Below are 13,536 nucleotides of genomic sequence, written 5' to 3' on the forward strand. Positions count from 1 at the left end.
GGGTCTCATTTGTGTGAATTATCTTCCTCTCCTAGTCTCTTGGGCCTGCTATGAAATGTAGCCCCAGCCAGTCAGCACTTGACTCCCATCTGGATCAGGGCTCCATTCCATCTTCAAGAGCCAGGAGATTGCCTGGGATTCCCCCAACATCTAGTGCACACGTTGGTTTAATGTTGATCTCTTAGCTGGAGTATAACTCCATGAGGATAGGAATTCATTTATTTGTTCCTTCAGGAAATATTTATTGCATGTCTACTAAATGCCAGACACTGTTCTAGGTGTGAGGATACTCAGAGGTGTGAGATTAGTAGCTGTGAAGTGTATGAAACTAGAAGCAGGAAGGCCTGTTTGATGGCTGTAGCAGAAATTCCGGTGAGAAGTGATAATGGCTACTAAGGTAATGGTTGTGGGGTTGGAGAGAAGGACCAAATGCAAGAGATGTTAGAAAGAAGCTGACAGATGTGTATAAGGCATTAAAGAGAGGCCTGAGATAAGGATGACTCCCAGGTTTCTGGCTTTGGTGCCTCAGTCCCAAAGAGTGAGAAAACCAGAGGAAAGCAGACTCTCACCGAACAGGGGCCTCTCACTAATTCCATTTTGGACATTTCATTTGGCACCCGGAGTGTCAAAGTGGAATTGTTCAGTCAACAGTTAAGTCATGGACTTGGAGTTCAGAGGGATGTTGCCTAGAGTTAGAGATTTGATAGCTGAAGCCACAGGAAGAAATGAGGTAACTTAGGAAAAAGTATATAGAGGCAGAAGAGGAAAGAGAAGCACCAAACTGAATGGTTAGGTTGAAGAAGAGGAATCTGTTTACTCTGTTTACATAGGACAAAAACTGAGAGAAGACAGTGAGGAATAGAAGATTAAAGACGGAAAGCCCAAGAGTGTCAAATTGTGTGGAGATGTCAAATAAAAGTAGGATTCTAAAGAATCCAGGAAAGCACACCCACTCCCTGAGTTTGAGCCCCGAAGTCACTTAGGCAGCTGTGTGCTGTCCGAGGTCATTACAGAGCTGAATGAACAACCGCCTCTGGGAACCACACCCTCCTTCACCAAGCCATCTTCTGACTATAGTTTGACTATCTGGATAAATTTGCATTTTGAGAGGAAAAATAACAACAATAATAGCTAATATTTAGCACCAACTCTGTTCCAAGTACATTTTACATGGATTATCTCATTTAATCTTCAAAACAACCCTATGAGGTAGGTTCTATCACTTACCCCATTTTATAGATAAAAACACTGAGATTCAGAGACTTTAATTAACTTCCCTAAGATCACATAGTTAATGAGCAACTCAGTTTTATTAAGAGTCTACAAACTGAGACAATATGCTATACCTTATCTCCAGAATAAGTGGATGACACTGATACAAACATTCTATTCCGTTTGGGCTATATTTCTCACTATAAATTAATAAATAGGCATTCCAGTGATATTAGCAATTGGAATAATATAGATTTGTGAGTGATTTGGGTGCAAGCAATTGCCAGTATTAGGATGTATAGACAGCTCTAAGCTTGACTGTGAAATAAACGGGAGAGATATGAGAAGTTTGCAAGACAAGTGTATTAAGGACGTTTTTGTTGCTATTATGGGTTTGTTTTGTTTTGTTTTAATGGGAGAAAGATTAGTTTGTTAGCCAAAGACAATGAGGTAAGGGAACACATCAGGAAAAAGGGGGGGGGGAAATTGAGAGATTAAAGGACCAGAGGAGGTAGCAGTTCATAAACTCAAAGTACAGGCAGCAGGAATAATTTGAGATGGGAGAAAACTATGTCACTAAGAAATGGAAGCAAATGCAGATAAACTGCAGGAGAGGGAAGGTGCTGGAAACTTCAGACGGTCTCCATGTTCTCAGCAAAAAAGAAGGACATGTCTTTACTTTGAGGGTGGGAGACATAAAAGAAGGGACTTGAGGAGAGTGGCAACAGTTGCAAAAGCTGCTCTGGGAGAGGAAGCTGATGAGAAAGGGGGAGTGCTCACAGGAAGATAGCTGGGTGGTACCGAAAGTCCCCCTGAGGTTGGAGACCAGGGACTTGTAGGGGCAACACTCTGAACAATTACGTGACTTTTCTCTAGCAACTCTTCCCACCCTGATGTGGAAACTGAGAAGCCTGTTAGTGGGAGTGTAATTTCATGATGCAGTTAAGGCAGAAGAATAAAGGCAGAAGGGGCTGACAGGCTGTTCATGGTTTCAGCTAGCTAGAGGAAGGGTTGAAGATGAGGGTGATAGATTGGAAGGAAAAGGGGGATCAAAAGAAAGAAGTAAAGGAGTTGGAAAGAAAGTGGTGGTCCAAGCATGAGATACGAGAGTTAAAAATTTTAGAGGAAGTTCTGGTGAATAGTTACAACGTACAATATTCTACTAATTGTACAATTCAACTAACTGAACTGAAGTGCTTGCTGGCCAGCAGGAAGGTAATGTAATAGCTGGAAATGCTATTTTCAGCGTTGAAATTTGGCATTCAAAAAACAATTAGGAATGTCAGTGTTTAATGTATAAATGTCAAGTATGAGGCATGTTCTGCTTCCCTATCTCCGGCACAGTGTACTCATTGCCCTTTCTGTTGGCATCTAGATTCTATCATTAATATTTTACTACACCTGCCAGGCTTATTTTTTGAATTAAATATTTTATTTTGAGATAATTGTTGATTCATGTGCAGTTGTAAAAAATAATACAGAGAGAATATTTGTGCTCTTTACCTACTTCTCCCCAATGGTAGCATTTTGCAAAACTATAGTATAGTGTCACAACCAGGATATTGACATTGATACAGTCAAGATACAGAACATCTTCATCATCATAAGGATCTCTCCTGTTGCCCTTTTATAGTCACATCCACCCTCCTTCTTAACTCTAGAAACTTCTAATCTGTTCTCTATTTCCACAATTTTGTTATTTCAAGAATGTTTTATAAATGGCATCATACAGGTATGTAACCTTTTGAGACTGACTTTTTTTCTCTCAACATAATTCTCTGGAGTTTCATTTAAGCTGTTGTGTGTATCAATACTTCATTCCTTTTCATTGCTGAAAAGCATTCCATTGTAAGGATATACAACAGTCTGTTCAACCTGTTGAAGGACATTTGGGTTGTTTCCAGTTTTGGACTATTATGAATGAAGCTACTATGAACATTGATGTACAGGTTTTTGTGTGAACATAAATTTTCATTTCTCTGGGATAAATGCCCAGAAGTATAATTTCTGGGTCATATGCTAGTTGCAAGTTTAGTTTTTTAAGAAACCACTGAACTGTTTTCCAGTGATGAGTACCATTTTACATTGTCATTAGTGATGTGTGAGTGATCCAGCTTCTCCCCATCATCACCAGCATTTGGTATTGTCACTATCTTTTTTTTTTTAGACATTCATATAGATGTGTAGTGATGTCTCATTGTGTTTTTTTTTTTTTTTTTTGCCGTACGCGTGCCTCTCACTGTTGTGGCCTCTCCTGTTGCGGAGCACAGGCTCCGGATGCGCAGGCTCAGCGGCCATGGCCCACGGGCCCAGCCGCTCCGCGGCATGTGGGATCTTCCCGGACCGGGGCACGAACCCGTGTCCCCTGCATCGGCAGGCGGACTCTCAACCACTGCGCCACCAGGGAAGCCCTCATTGTGGTTATAATTTTCATTTCCTTAATGGCTAATGATGTTGAACATCTTTTCATGTGCTTATATCCCTCTTTGGTGAAATTTTTTTTATGCCTTTTGCTCATTTTCTATTTGGATTTTTTTTAACTGTCGAGTTTTGAGAGTTCTTTATATATTCTAAATACAAGAGTCCTTTGTAGATCAGGACAGAATTTTTTCATATTGAGTTTAAGATATATGTGGATATCCCAGTGGAAATGACCAGCAGGCAGTCGGCTGCATGAGTTTGGAGGTTAGGAGAGAGATTGGGGCTGGACATTAAGCTCTGGGAGTTGTGATAGCACAGTTGACATTAAACTGGAAGGAAGACAATATTAGAGTTAAAAGGAAAGAGGGCCAAGAGAACATTTGCAGATTTAAGCAGTGAAAGAACTGAGAAAGAATGGTTAAAGAAGTAGGAGCAGATAGGAAAGTGGTAAGATGAAAACCAATGAAAACCAGAATCTGGTTTTTGCTTTTTTGTTATGGGCAACATCTAGCATTAAAAAGAGATCTACAAAGAGATGACGTTCACAAAACTGCTTTAAAAGTATTTGAACTAGAGTTTTCATCAAATGCAACATTTAAAAAGTTAAGTAATAATATCCCTCCAGAAAGTAGGCATAGAGGGAACTTACCTCAACATAATAAAGGCCATATATGACAAACCCACAGCCAACATCATTCTCAATGGTGAAAAACTGAAACCATTTCCTCTAAGATCAGGAACAAGACAAGGTTGTCCACTCTCACCACTATTATTCAACACAGTTTTGGAAGTTTTAGCCACAGCAATCAGAGAAGAAAAAGAAATAAAAGGAATCCAAATTGGAAAAGAAGAAGTAAAACTGTCACTGTTTGCAGATGACATGATACTATACATAAAGAATCCTAAAGATGTTAACAGAAAACTACTAGAGCTAATCAATGAATTTGGTAAAGTTGCAGGATACAAAATTAATACACAGAAATCTCTGGCATTCCTATACACTGATGATGAAAAATCTGAAAGAGAAATTAAGGAAACACTCCCATTTACCATTGCAACAAAAAGAATAAAATACCTAGGAATAAATCTACCTAAGGAGACAAAAGATTTGTATGCAGAAAACTATAAGACACTGATGAAAGAAATTAAAGATGGTACAAACAGATGGAGAGATATACGATGTTCTTGGATTGGAAGAATCAGCACTGTGAAAATGACTATACTACCCAAAGCAATCTACAGATTCAATGCAATCCCTATCAAACTACCAATGGCATATTTCACAGAACTAGGACAAAAACTTTCACACTTTGTATGGAAACACAAAAGACTCCGAAGAGCCAAAGCAACCTTGAGAAAGAAAAACGGAGCTGGAGGAATCAGGCTCCCTGACTTCAGACTATACTACAAAGCTACAGTAATCAAGACAGTATGGTACTGGCACAAAAACAGAAAGATAGATCAATGGAACAGGATAGAAAGCCCAGAGATAAACCCACACACATATGGTCATCTTATTTTTGATAAAGGAGGCAAGAATATACAATGGAGAAAAGACAACCTCTTCAATAAGTGGCATTGGGAAAACTGGACAACTACATATAAAAGAATGAAATTAAAACACTCCCTAACACCATACACAAAAATAAACTCAAGATGGATTAAAGACCTAAATGTAAGGCCAGACACTACAAAACTCTTAGAGGAAAACACAGGCAGGACACTCTATGACATAAATCACAGCAAGATCCTTTTTGACCCACCTCCTAGAGTAATGGAGATAAAAACAAAAATAAACAAATGGGACCTAATGAAACTTAAAAGCTTTTGCACAGCAAAGGAAAACATAAACAAGATGAAAAGATAACCCTCAGAATGGGAGAAAATATTTGCAAATGAAGCATCTGACAGAGGATTAATCTCCAAAATATACAAGCAGTTCATGCAGCTCAATATCAAAAAAACAAACAACCCAATCCAAAAATGGGCAGAAGACCTAACTCGACATTTCTCCAAAGAAGATATACAGATTGCCAACAAAAAGGATGCTCAGCATTACTAATCATTAGAGAAATGCAAATCAAAACTACAATGAGGTATCACCTCACACCAGTCAGAATGGCCGTCATCAAAATATCTACAAACAATAAATGCTGGAGAGGGTGTGAAGAAAAGGGAATCCTCTTGCACTGTTGGTGGGAATGTGAATTGATACAGCCACTATGGAGAGCAGTATGGAAGTTCCTTAAAAACCTAAAAATACAACTACCATAAGACCCAGCAATCCCACTACTGGGCATATACCCTGAGAAAATCATAATTCAAAAAGAATCATGTACCACAATGTTTATTGCAGCTCTATTTACAATAGTCAGGACATGGAAGCAACCTAAGTGTCCATCAACAGATGAATGGATAAAGAAGATGTGGCACATATATACAATGGAATATTACTCAGCCATAAAAAGAAATGAAATTGAGTTATTTGTAATGAGATGGATGGACCTAAAGTCTGTCACACAGAGTGAAGTAAGTCAGAAAGAGAAAAACAAATACCGTATGCTAACACATATATATGGAATCTAAAAAGAAAAAAAAAAATGGTTCTGAAGAACCTAGGGAAAGGACAGGAATAAAGACACAGACATAGAGAATGGACTTGAGGACATGGGGAGAGGGAAGGGTAAGATGGGATGAAGTAAGAGAGTGGCATGTACTTATATATACTACCAAATGTAAAATAGATAGGTAGTGGGAAGCAGCCAGATAGCACAGGGAGATCAGCTTGGTGCTTTGTGACCACCTAGAGGGATGGGATAGGGAGGGTGGGAGGGACATGCAAGAGGGAGGAGATATGGGGGTGCATGTATATGTATAGCTGACTCACTTTGTTATAAAGCAGAAACTAACACACCATTGTAAAGTAATTATACTCCAATAAAGATGTTAAAAAAATAAAATAAATAAAAAGTTAAGTATAAACATGTTAACTGCTGTTATGGAGTTTATGATCAAGTAGTTTGACAATGGTAACTGTGTAATATATAGTTATATTTTTTTAAAAATTGAAGAAAAATTCAATTAGGTTGAGTATTAAAAAAGCAAAGAAGTTTATAGGAAAATTCTTCTAATTATTAATAAACAACTTTCACCTGAATTTCCGCCAAATAATTTGAACTTTCACTTTAAACTCAAGAGCTAGTAAATCTACCCATGTTAAAAAAACAACAAAAACCCGTCTTTACATTTTGTACCCTTAAACACACAGACTGCCCCTGTAGTGGGTTGAACAGTGTCTCCCCAAAATTTGTGACTACGCTTATTTGAAAATACAGTCTTTGCAGACGTAATTAGTTAAGGATCTCATCCTGGATTCAGGGTGGACCTTAAATCCACTGACTGATGTTTTCGTAAGAGGAAGAAGAGGGAGATTTGGGCACAGAGACACACAGAGAAGGCAGCAATGTGAAGAGGAGGCAGAGATTGGAGTGATGTGTCTACAAGCCAAGGAACACCAGGGATCGCTGACAACCAGAAGCTTTCTCCGCAAGCTAGGAGAGAGGTATGGGATATTTTCTCCCTCAGAGCCTCCAGGGGAATCAACCCTGCTGACACTTTGATTTCACACTTCTGGCCTCCAGAACTATGAGAGAGTATATTTCTGTCATTTTTAAGACACCCAGGTTGTGGTAATTTGTTACGGCAGCCCTAGGATATTAATATAGCTCCTACCCCTCACCATTTCCCCAGGTCCCCAAAGATATCATTAAATAAATAATTTTTTGTATTCATTAAAAAAAACATAGATTTTTATCACTGGCACTTACTACATGGAGAGAACAAAGGTGTGCTTAGAGCTGGTGTTTTAGATGCTTACAGTTCTCAATGCAAACTTGTTTTACTGAACTTAAATTGCCAATTATTTAACTTTGTGCTGGCTGCTTATTGTCAGTTCTCCTCTATCCTCTTCCAATTAATGTTGATTAGTGTAAGTTCATTCAGTCAGTTAATATTTGCTTCCTACAATCAAACACACTTTTGATTGGTCTGCCTGAGAGAAGAGGGCTGAGACTGAGGTTAGTGATGGTTGCTTCAAAACCTGTCAAGTGTCTGTATAATTAAAAATCCCCAGAGTCTAAGCATATCACCTCATTGGAGTTGTTTACTTTTTATAATTACTTATAAAAGGGAAGTTTGAAAAAACAAACTGCTGATAACTGTTTAAAGTAATAACCACAATGAAAACACATTAAATTGACCTGTTCTCTGGCCTGGTTTTAACTAGATGCAGGGTTTTGGTAACATGTTATCTTTAGAGTTCGGTTTCTGATCACACATTTCCTCAGGCTTAGCCTACATTTTGATTTTTGGCTATTGGGCACCTCTGTGGTTTGAGGCTTCAAAGCTGACTCTAATGGTGTGTCACACTCTTCTAAAGATTTAAATCTTTTTTGCTTTGGATAGATTAGGACTAAATATTAAATAATATCTTTAAGCATTTGTGTGTACAAAGTCTCCTAAATTTTAGAGGGTTTAAGTTTTGATGTGTATCTTGCTTTAAAAATATATTTAAAATTAAAATGTCCAATCACAGAACAATCTGTAATGAAAACTTGCATATATGTGAGAAGTACTGTTCTAAGTGGGGTTGAAGGCTGAGAAGGCCAAGGAGGAAGGAGCAGATATCAAAATGGACAAAGTCCTCACCACCTAATAGGGGATACAAAATCTTTGCAAAAATTTTATACAAGACAGCGTCTAAGATTCAGAAGCAACTAACTTAAAACACACTTTTGGAAATACTCCTATTTTCTTTGGTAATTCCTATGACCATATTGTAATTATTATGTAGGAGCTTAAAGCCTAAAACAGAATCCTCCAAATGACAAATGTTTTCATCTGGAGCAATGCACTCAAATTATGTTGGACAAATGAGCAGAATGAATTTTTAAAATTACCATATACTGGGCTTCCCTGGTGGTGCAGTGGTTAAGAATCTGCCTGGCAATGCAGGGCACATGGGTTTGACCCCTGGTCCTGGAAGATCCTCCATGCCGCGGAGCAACTGAGCCCACGAGCCACAACTACTGAAGCCCGCGTGCCTAGAGCCCGTGCTCCGCAACTAGAGAAGCCACTGCAATGAGAAGCCCACGCACCGCAACGAAGAGTAGCCCCCGCTCGCCGCAACTAGAGAAAACCTGTGCGCAGCAACAAAGACCCAAGGCAGCCAAAAATAAATAAATTTATGAAAAAAATAAAATTACCATATACTTACTATTTAACAGAAAAAGTGAAAATCGATATATCATCTTTGGATTTGCTGTCCAGTCACATAATCACAAATTAAATCAAATTAAATAAGCCATTGAGCATTTATTTAAGCCAGGGTTTCTCAGTCTTAGCACTGTTGAAGTTTGGGGCCAGATAATTCTTTGTTGTAAGGGGCTATCCTGTGTAATATAGGGTGTTTAGCAGCATCCCTGGCCTCTACCCATTAGATGCCTCCCCTTTCCAGCTGTGATGACCAAAATGTCTCCTGACACTGTGGGATAAAATTGTCCCCAGCTGGGAACCACTGTTTAAGCCTTGGGAGAGAAAAGAAGCAAACCCCTGCTCCACCCTCCAACACATGTTTTAAACCTACCTTAGTTTTTTCCCCAGTTTTATTGAGATATAGTTGACACACAGCAATGCATATGTTTAAGGGGTACACCATAATGATGTGACTTAGGTATATTGTGAAAGGAGCTTAGTTTTAATCCTTATCAACTACTCCTGCCTTACTGTACTTGCAGTATCTTGAAATTGTTTCTAGGGTTGCACTTATCACCGTTCATTATTATTTTAAAACATGAGGCTCTATCCTTTCCTGTCTGTGAATTCTTCCAGGACAGGAAGAGTGTTTTTACCTCGTCTGGATGCAGTGGAAGTCCTCAACTTGTATGACCTTTTGTGTTGGTTAAAGACAAGAAAACTTCTCAAAATAAGGGTTTCCCTGCAGTTTCTTTCTTTTTAAGGATATGGAATATGTTTGCCTCATGCCTTTGAGATTCATAATTTTTAACTCATCTTAGATATTTCAATTAAAGTAAAAATGCAGTGACCATACTGACACTTCGTGATGATTCAGCTTTGGGTAAGTGAACCAATTTATACTCTCTACCTTATTATTCCAGCTTTTAATCAGAAGACACCTGCAGACTAAGTAACACAAGTCATTACGTTTCAGCGTCCTTTAGTTGTTTTGCCGAAATGAGCCCAGGCCTGGTCAGGACACTTAACGTCCACCAAGGGCGCTCTCCAGCCCCTGGATATTAATACGAACAGAAGCACACGACTTTCTATGGGCGTGCCTAGGAAGACCAGTCAGCAGACGTGTGTTAATTTTGGGGCCTTGACTTCTTCTCAGAGGAATTTAACTCCACCCTCCGTCCGGAATGGAAAAACAACGCCCCCATTCCCGCCCTTCACCACCTACTGGCCTCCTCCCACTTGCCTTTTAGAAGTTCTGATTTTTCCTAGACAGCTAGAGGAAAGTCAGGTACCAAAAGTGGAGTTCTGTTATTTCATTTGTTCTGGTGGGACACTGGAGAGGCGATCACACTTTGTAACTGGCTCTCCAGGAGAGGACCAATGTAGCCCTGGGAACTTCAGCGCCTGCATTGGGCTCCAGGTTTGATTGACAAGCACGGGCCGAGGGAAAACGCGGGAGGGGGGGCGGGTAGGCCACAGGTCGAGCCCGGGACAAAGAGGTTTTTGGCTGCCACCAAGGAGAGGGAAGTGTTCCTTGGGGTAACTGGCCTTTGTGCGCTAAGGGGCATTTCGTGAGGTTTTTTCATTCGGAGAGAGGGCTGGCGGGCGGGCGGGCGGGCGGGCGGGCTGGTGGAGGCGGCCGGGCGGGAAGCAGGGCCCGGCGAGGAGAGGGCGCTGGGCCGGGGTGGGGGCTGTGCCGTCGTCACGTGGCCTCAGCCACCACCGGCTTGGGGCTGTTCTTCCGGGTTGGAGGCGCCGCGCCGCGGGGCTGGAGCCCAGGTCTGCCAGCGCGGCGTCCCCTCGCAACCCGCGGCCGCCCGGCCTCCCTGCCAAGGTGAGCGTCAAGGCGCGGGCAGCCCGGGCGCGCTCCTGGGGCGCAGCTGGGGAGGGGGCTTGGGGCTGGTCCAGAAGATCCCGGCGCCCGCGGAGAAGGAGATCTGTCAAGGAGCCGAAGGGGGCGGGGTCGGCAGTGACCCCTGCACGTGGTGGACCCTCGGGAGCCTTGGGCCGGGAAGGAGAACAGTGCCTCGAGGGCCCCCTTTCTTGTCTCGAGCGGGGGCGACGTGGAAGCAAGTGCGGGATGGTGGATTCGAAAACTGCGTCTTCGCTGAGGGCAGGGAACGAGGTGTCAGCTGTGCAGGTGCAGATTTTGGAGCTGTGTGGGGCGGCGGGAGTTGTACGGGGTTGTTTCAGGTTACAGGATGGAAGAAGGGAAGGAGGTCATAGAGGACTCTTGGTACGTGGTGCACCCAGAGAGGTGGCACCTGGACCCTCCGAAATTGTGCTTGAACCCGGAGGGAATTTGGGGTGGGTGACTGGCTGGAGACACAGTTGGTGTCGAAAGTTGTGAGTGTATGTCGGAGGCGGGCTGGTGGTGGTCGGGGCATGCCTCTATTGGGCCAAGAGTGGGGCCGGGGTTGGCAATGCGGGAGAGACAGCGGAGGGGACAGAGCTGATTCGAACTCCGGAGGCGGAATGACTATTACGCCGCCTCGGCCAATCGGCTTCCGGGGAACGTTATAAATAGCGGTCCCGGGCAGCTGCCAGCAGGGTGGCAGTTTAGTTGCAGAGGGAGGAGCTGAACCCGTGGCTTTGGGCAAAGTCACGCTGCCTGCCAGTCTAAGCTTTTGTAGGGTATTGTGTCCTTGGTTGGTATGTCTCGTTTTAGAAGTGTAACTTGTTTATTAAAGTTGCAGGCGTCCTTTATTCGCCCTCTGGTGCAGGGAAGTCCTTAAGGAATCTGTAAGGAGTCTTGTAGGACAGGCTGTGTTAGGAACGGTGAGGCTTGTGAGCTTTAATTTAAAATATTTCTCTCTTCTCCAGGGCACCCTTTTACTTGCAAACTTTGGCTTTTTTTTTTTTTTAATTGAATGGACAGTTTAGGATTGCTTTCTTATTAGCAAGCGTGCTCAGGCTGCTTAGCTTTGCTGATGGAATCACTTTTCCACAAAGCTACATAGCATTTAATTTTTTTTTTTTTTTTTGTGGTACGCGGGCCTCTCGCTGTTGTGGCCTCTCCCGTTGCGGAGCACAGGCTCCGGACGAGCAGGCTCAGCGGCCATGGCTCACGGGCCCAGCCGCTCCGCAGCATGTGGGATCTTCCCAGACCGGGGCACGAACCCGTGTCCCCTGCATCGGCAGGCGGACTCTCAACCACTGCGCCACCAGGGAAGCCCAGCATTTAATTTTAAAGGAAATTTCCTGAAGTTTCTTGGAGAATGTGTTCATAGATCCCCAGGCTTCAGGTTACCTAGCCCTAGTTATTCATTCACTCAGTCAAACAATACTTGTTGATTTCCTCTATTTTGTGCAAGGCACTGGGCCAGAGGTAATAAAGTGAACACTGATAGCAATGAAGATACTGTGTCCTTTTAATCCTCACAATAACCCTATATGATAGGTGCCATTATGATTTAACCCATTTTAAAGGTGGTGAAATCAGACACAAAGAAGTGACTTGCCAGGGTGACACAGCTAATGTGTTGCAGAGTGGGGCCTTCCAACCAGTTCACCCTCTTAGCCTCAATACTATCCTCTCTCAGGCGCTTGCCTCCAAGGATTTTAATCTATTAGGGGAGATATTTACCGAAATAACTTACATTAAACGGCTGTATGAATGCCATACTAAAAAAAACAGTTTTTTTTTCAATTTTGAGTTGTAAAGTTTTTCTCCATTGCTTAAAAGCCATAGAAGACATGGATAATAAAACAGCAAAGAGCCTTAAAGCGAAGATAGGGGAAAATGTGACAATTAAGATGGAATACAGTTGGCTTTTGAATAAGGGCCCTCTGTATCTGCCGTTGCTCCCCATCCGAGGATTCAGCCGACCACGGACTGTGTATATTGTAGTAATGTTAATATTTACTGTTGAAAAATAGCTGCCTAGGAGTGGACCCATGCAGTTCAAACCCCCGTTGTTCAAGGGTCAACTGTACTATCTTTGATGTTAACAAGTCCTAGGCTGTGATAGCATGGTTCAAATATTCTCTGAATGTCTTTCAGGGTCATTTTTATTTTATTTAGGCTTAGTGACATTTACAAGTAGTCAGTGCTAATTTTCCAGGCTCCAGGCCATGAAATAGGACTTCAGCTTTAAAGCATTGCAAAATCTCATCTAATCATAAAACTTATAGAGCCTAATGGGGTCCTACAAAGGAGCTTTCCTGTGCTCCTTTTATAGATGAGCAGACTGGGGTGCTGAGAGATTCAGGTCAAACAGCGAGTGTGTGGCAGGCTTAGACTATACCCGGCCTGTATTCTAGGCAGCTTTGTTCTTTTGCTGATGAGGTCTGGCTAAGCCTGACCAGTGAGAATGGTGGTTGTTGGGGAGCTGGGATGATCCAAGAAGAGAAACTAGGGTAAGTGGGGAAGTTGGGATAGGACTAGGTCCTTGGTAATGGTAGTTCAAAATCTCCCTCAAGACAAGAATTATATTTTTATTTTTAAATTAAATTAAATTTTTTTATACAGCAGGTCCTTATTAGTCATCAATTTTATACACATCAGTGTATACACGTCAATCCCAATCTCCCAATTCATCACACCCCCACCCCCACCCCCCTGCCGCTTACCCCGCTTGGTGTCCATACGTTTGTTCTCTACATCTGTGTCTCAATTTCTGCCCTGCAAACCAGTTCATCTGTACCATT

General features: G+C 42.1%; 2 protein-coding genes across 5 annotated transcripts in view; one reads left to right on the forward strand and one right to left on the reverse strand.

Annotated features, from left to right (window-relative positions):
• Positions 1-10,268, reverse strand: part of PAIP1 (poly(A) binding protein interacting protein 1) — a 42,455-nt gene extending 32,187 nt beyond the window's left edge. Inside the window, exon 1 of the mRNA XM_067730646.1 lies at positions 10,130-10,268. The gene's annotated coding sequence lies outside the window, so the exon portion shown is untranslated. The remainder of the gene's footprint in view (positions 1-10,129) is intronic.
• The window catches only part of NNT (nicotinamide nucleotide transhydrogenase), a 93,659-nt gene continuing 90,147 nt past the window's right edge, over positions 10,025-13,536 (forward strand). Inside the window, exon 1 of one of the 4 annotated variants that reach the window (XM_067730639.1) lies at positions 10,025-10,174. The gene's annotated coding sequence lies outside the window, so the exon portion shown is untranslated. Of the gene's footprint in view, positions 10,307-10,564; positions 10,721-10,793; positions 11,027-13,536 lie in introns of those variants that run through there. The other 3 variants (XM_067730637.1, XM_067730638.1, XM_067730640.1) reach the window with 3 other exon arrangements.

The sequence above is a fragment of the Pseudorca crassidens genome, chromosome 3, assembly GCF_039906515.1.
Source record: "Pseudorca crassidens isolate mPseCra1 chromosome 3, mPseCra1.hap1, whole genome shotgun sequence".
In the NCBI taxonomy this organism is placed as follows: domain Eukaryota; kingdom Metazoa; phylum Chordata; class Mammalia; order Artiodactyla; family Delphinidae; genus Pseudorca; species Pseudorca crassidens.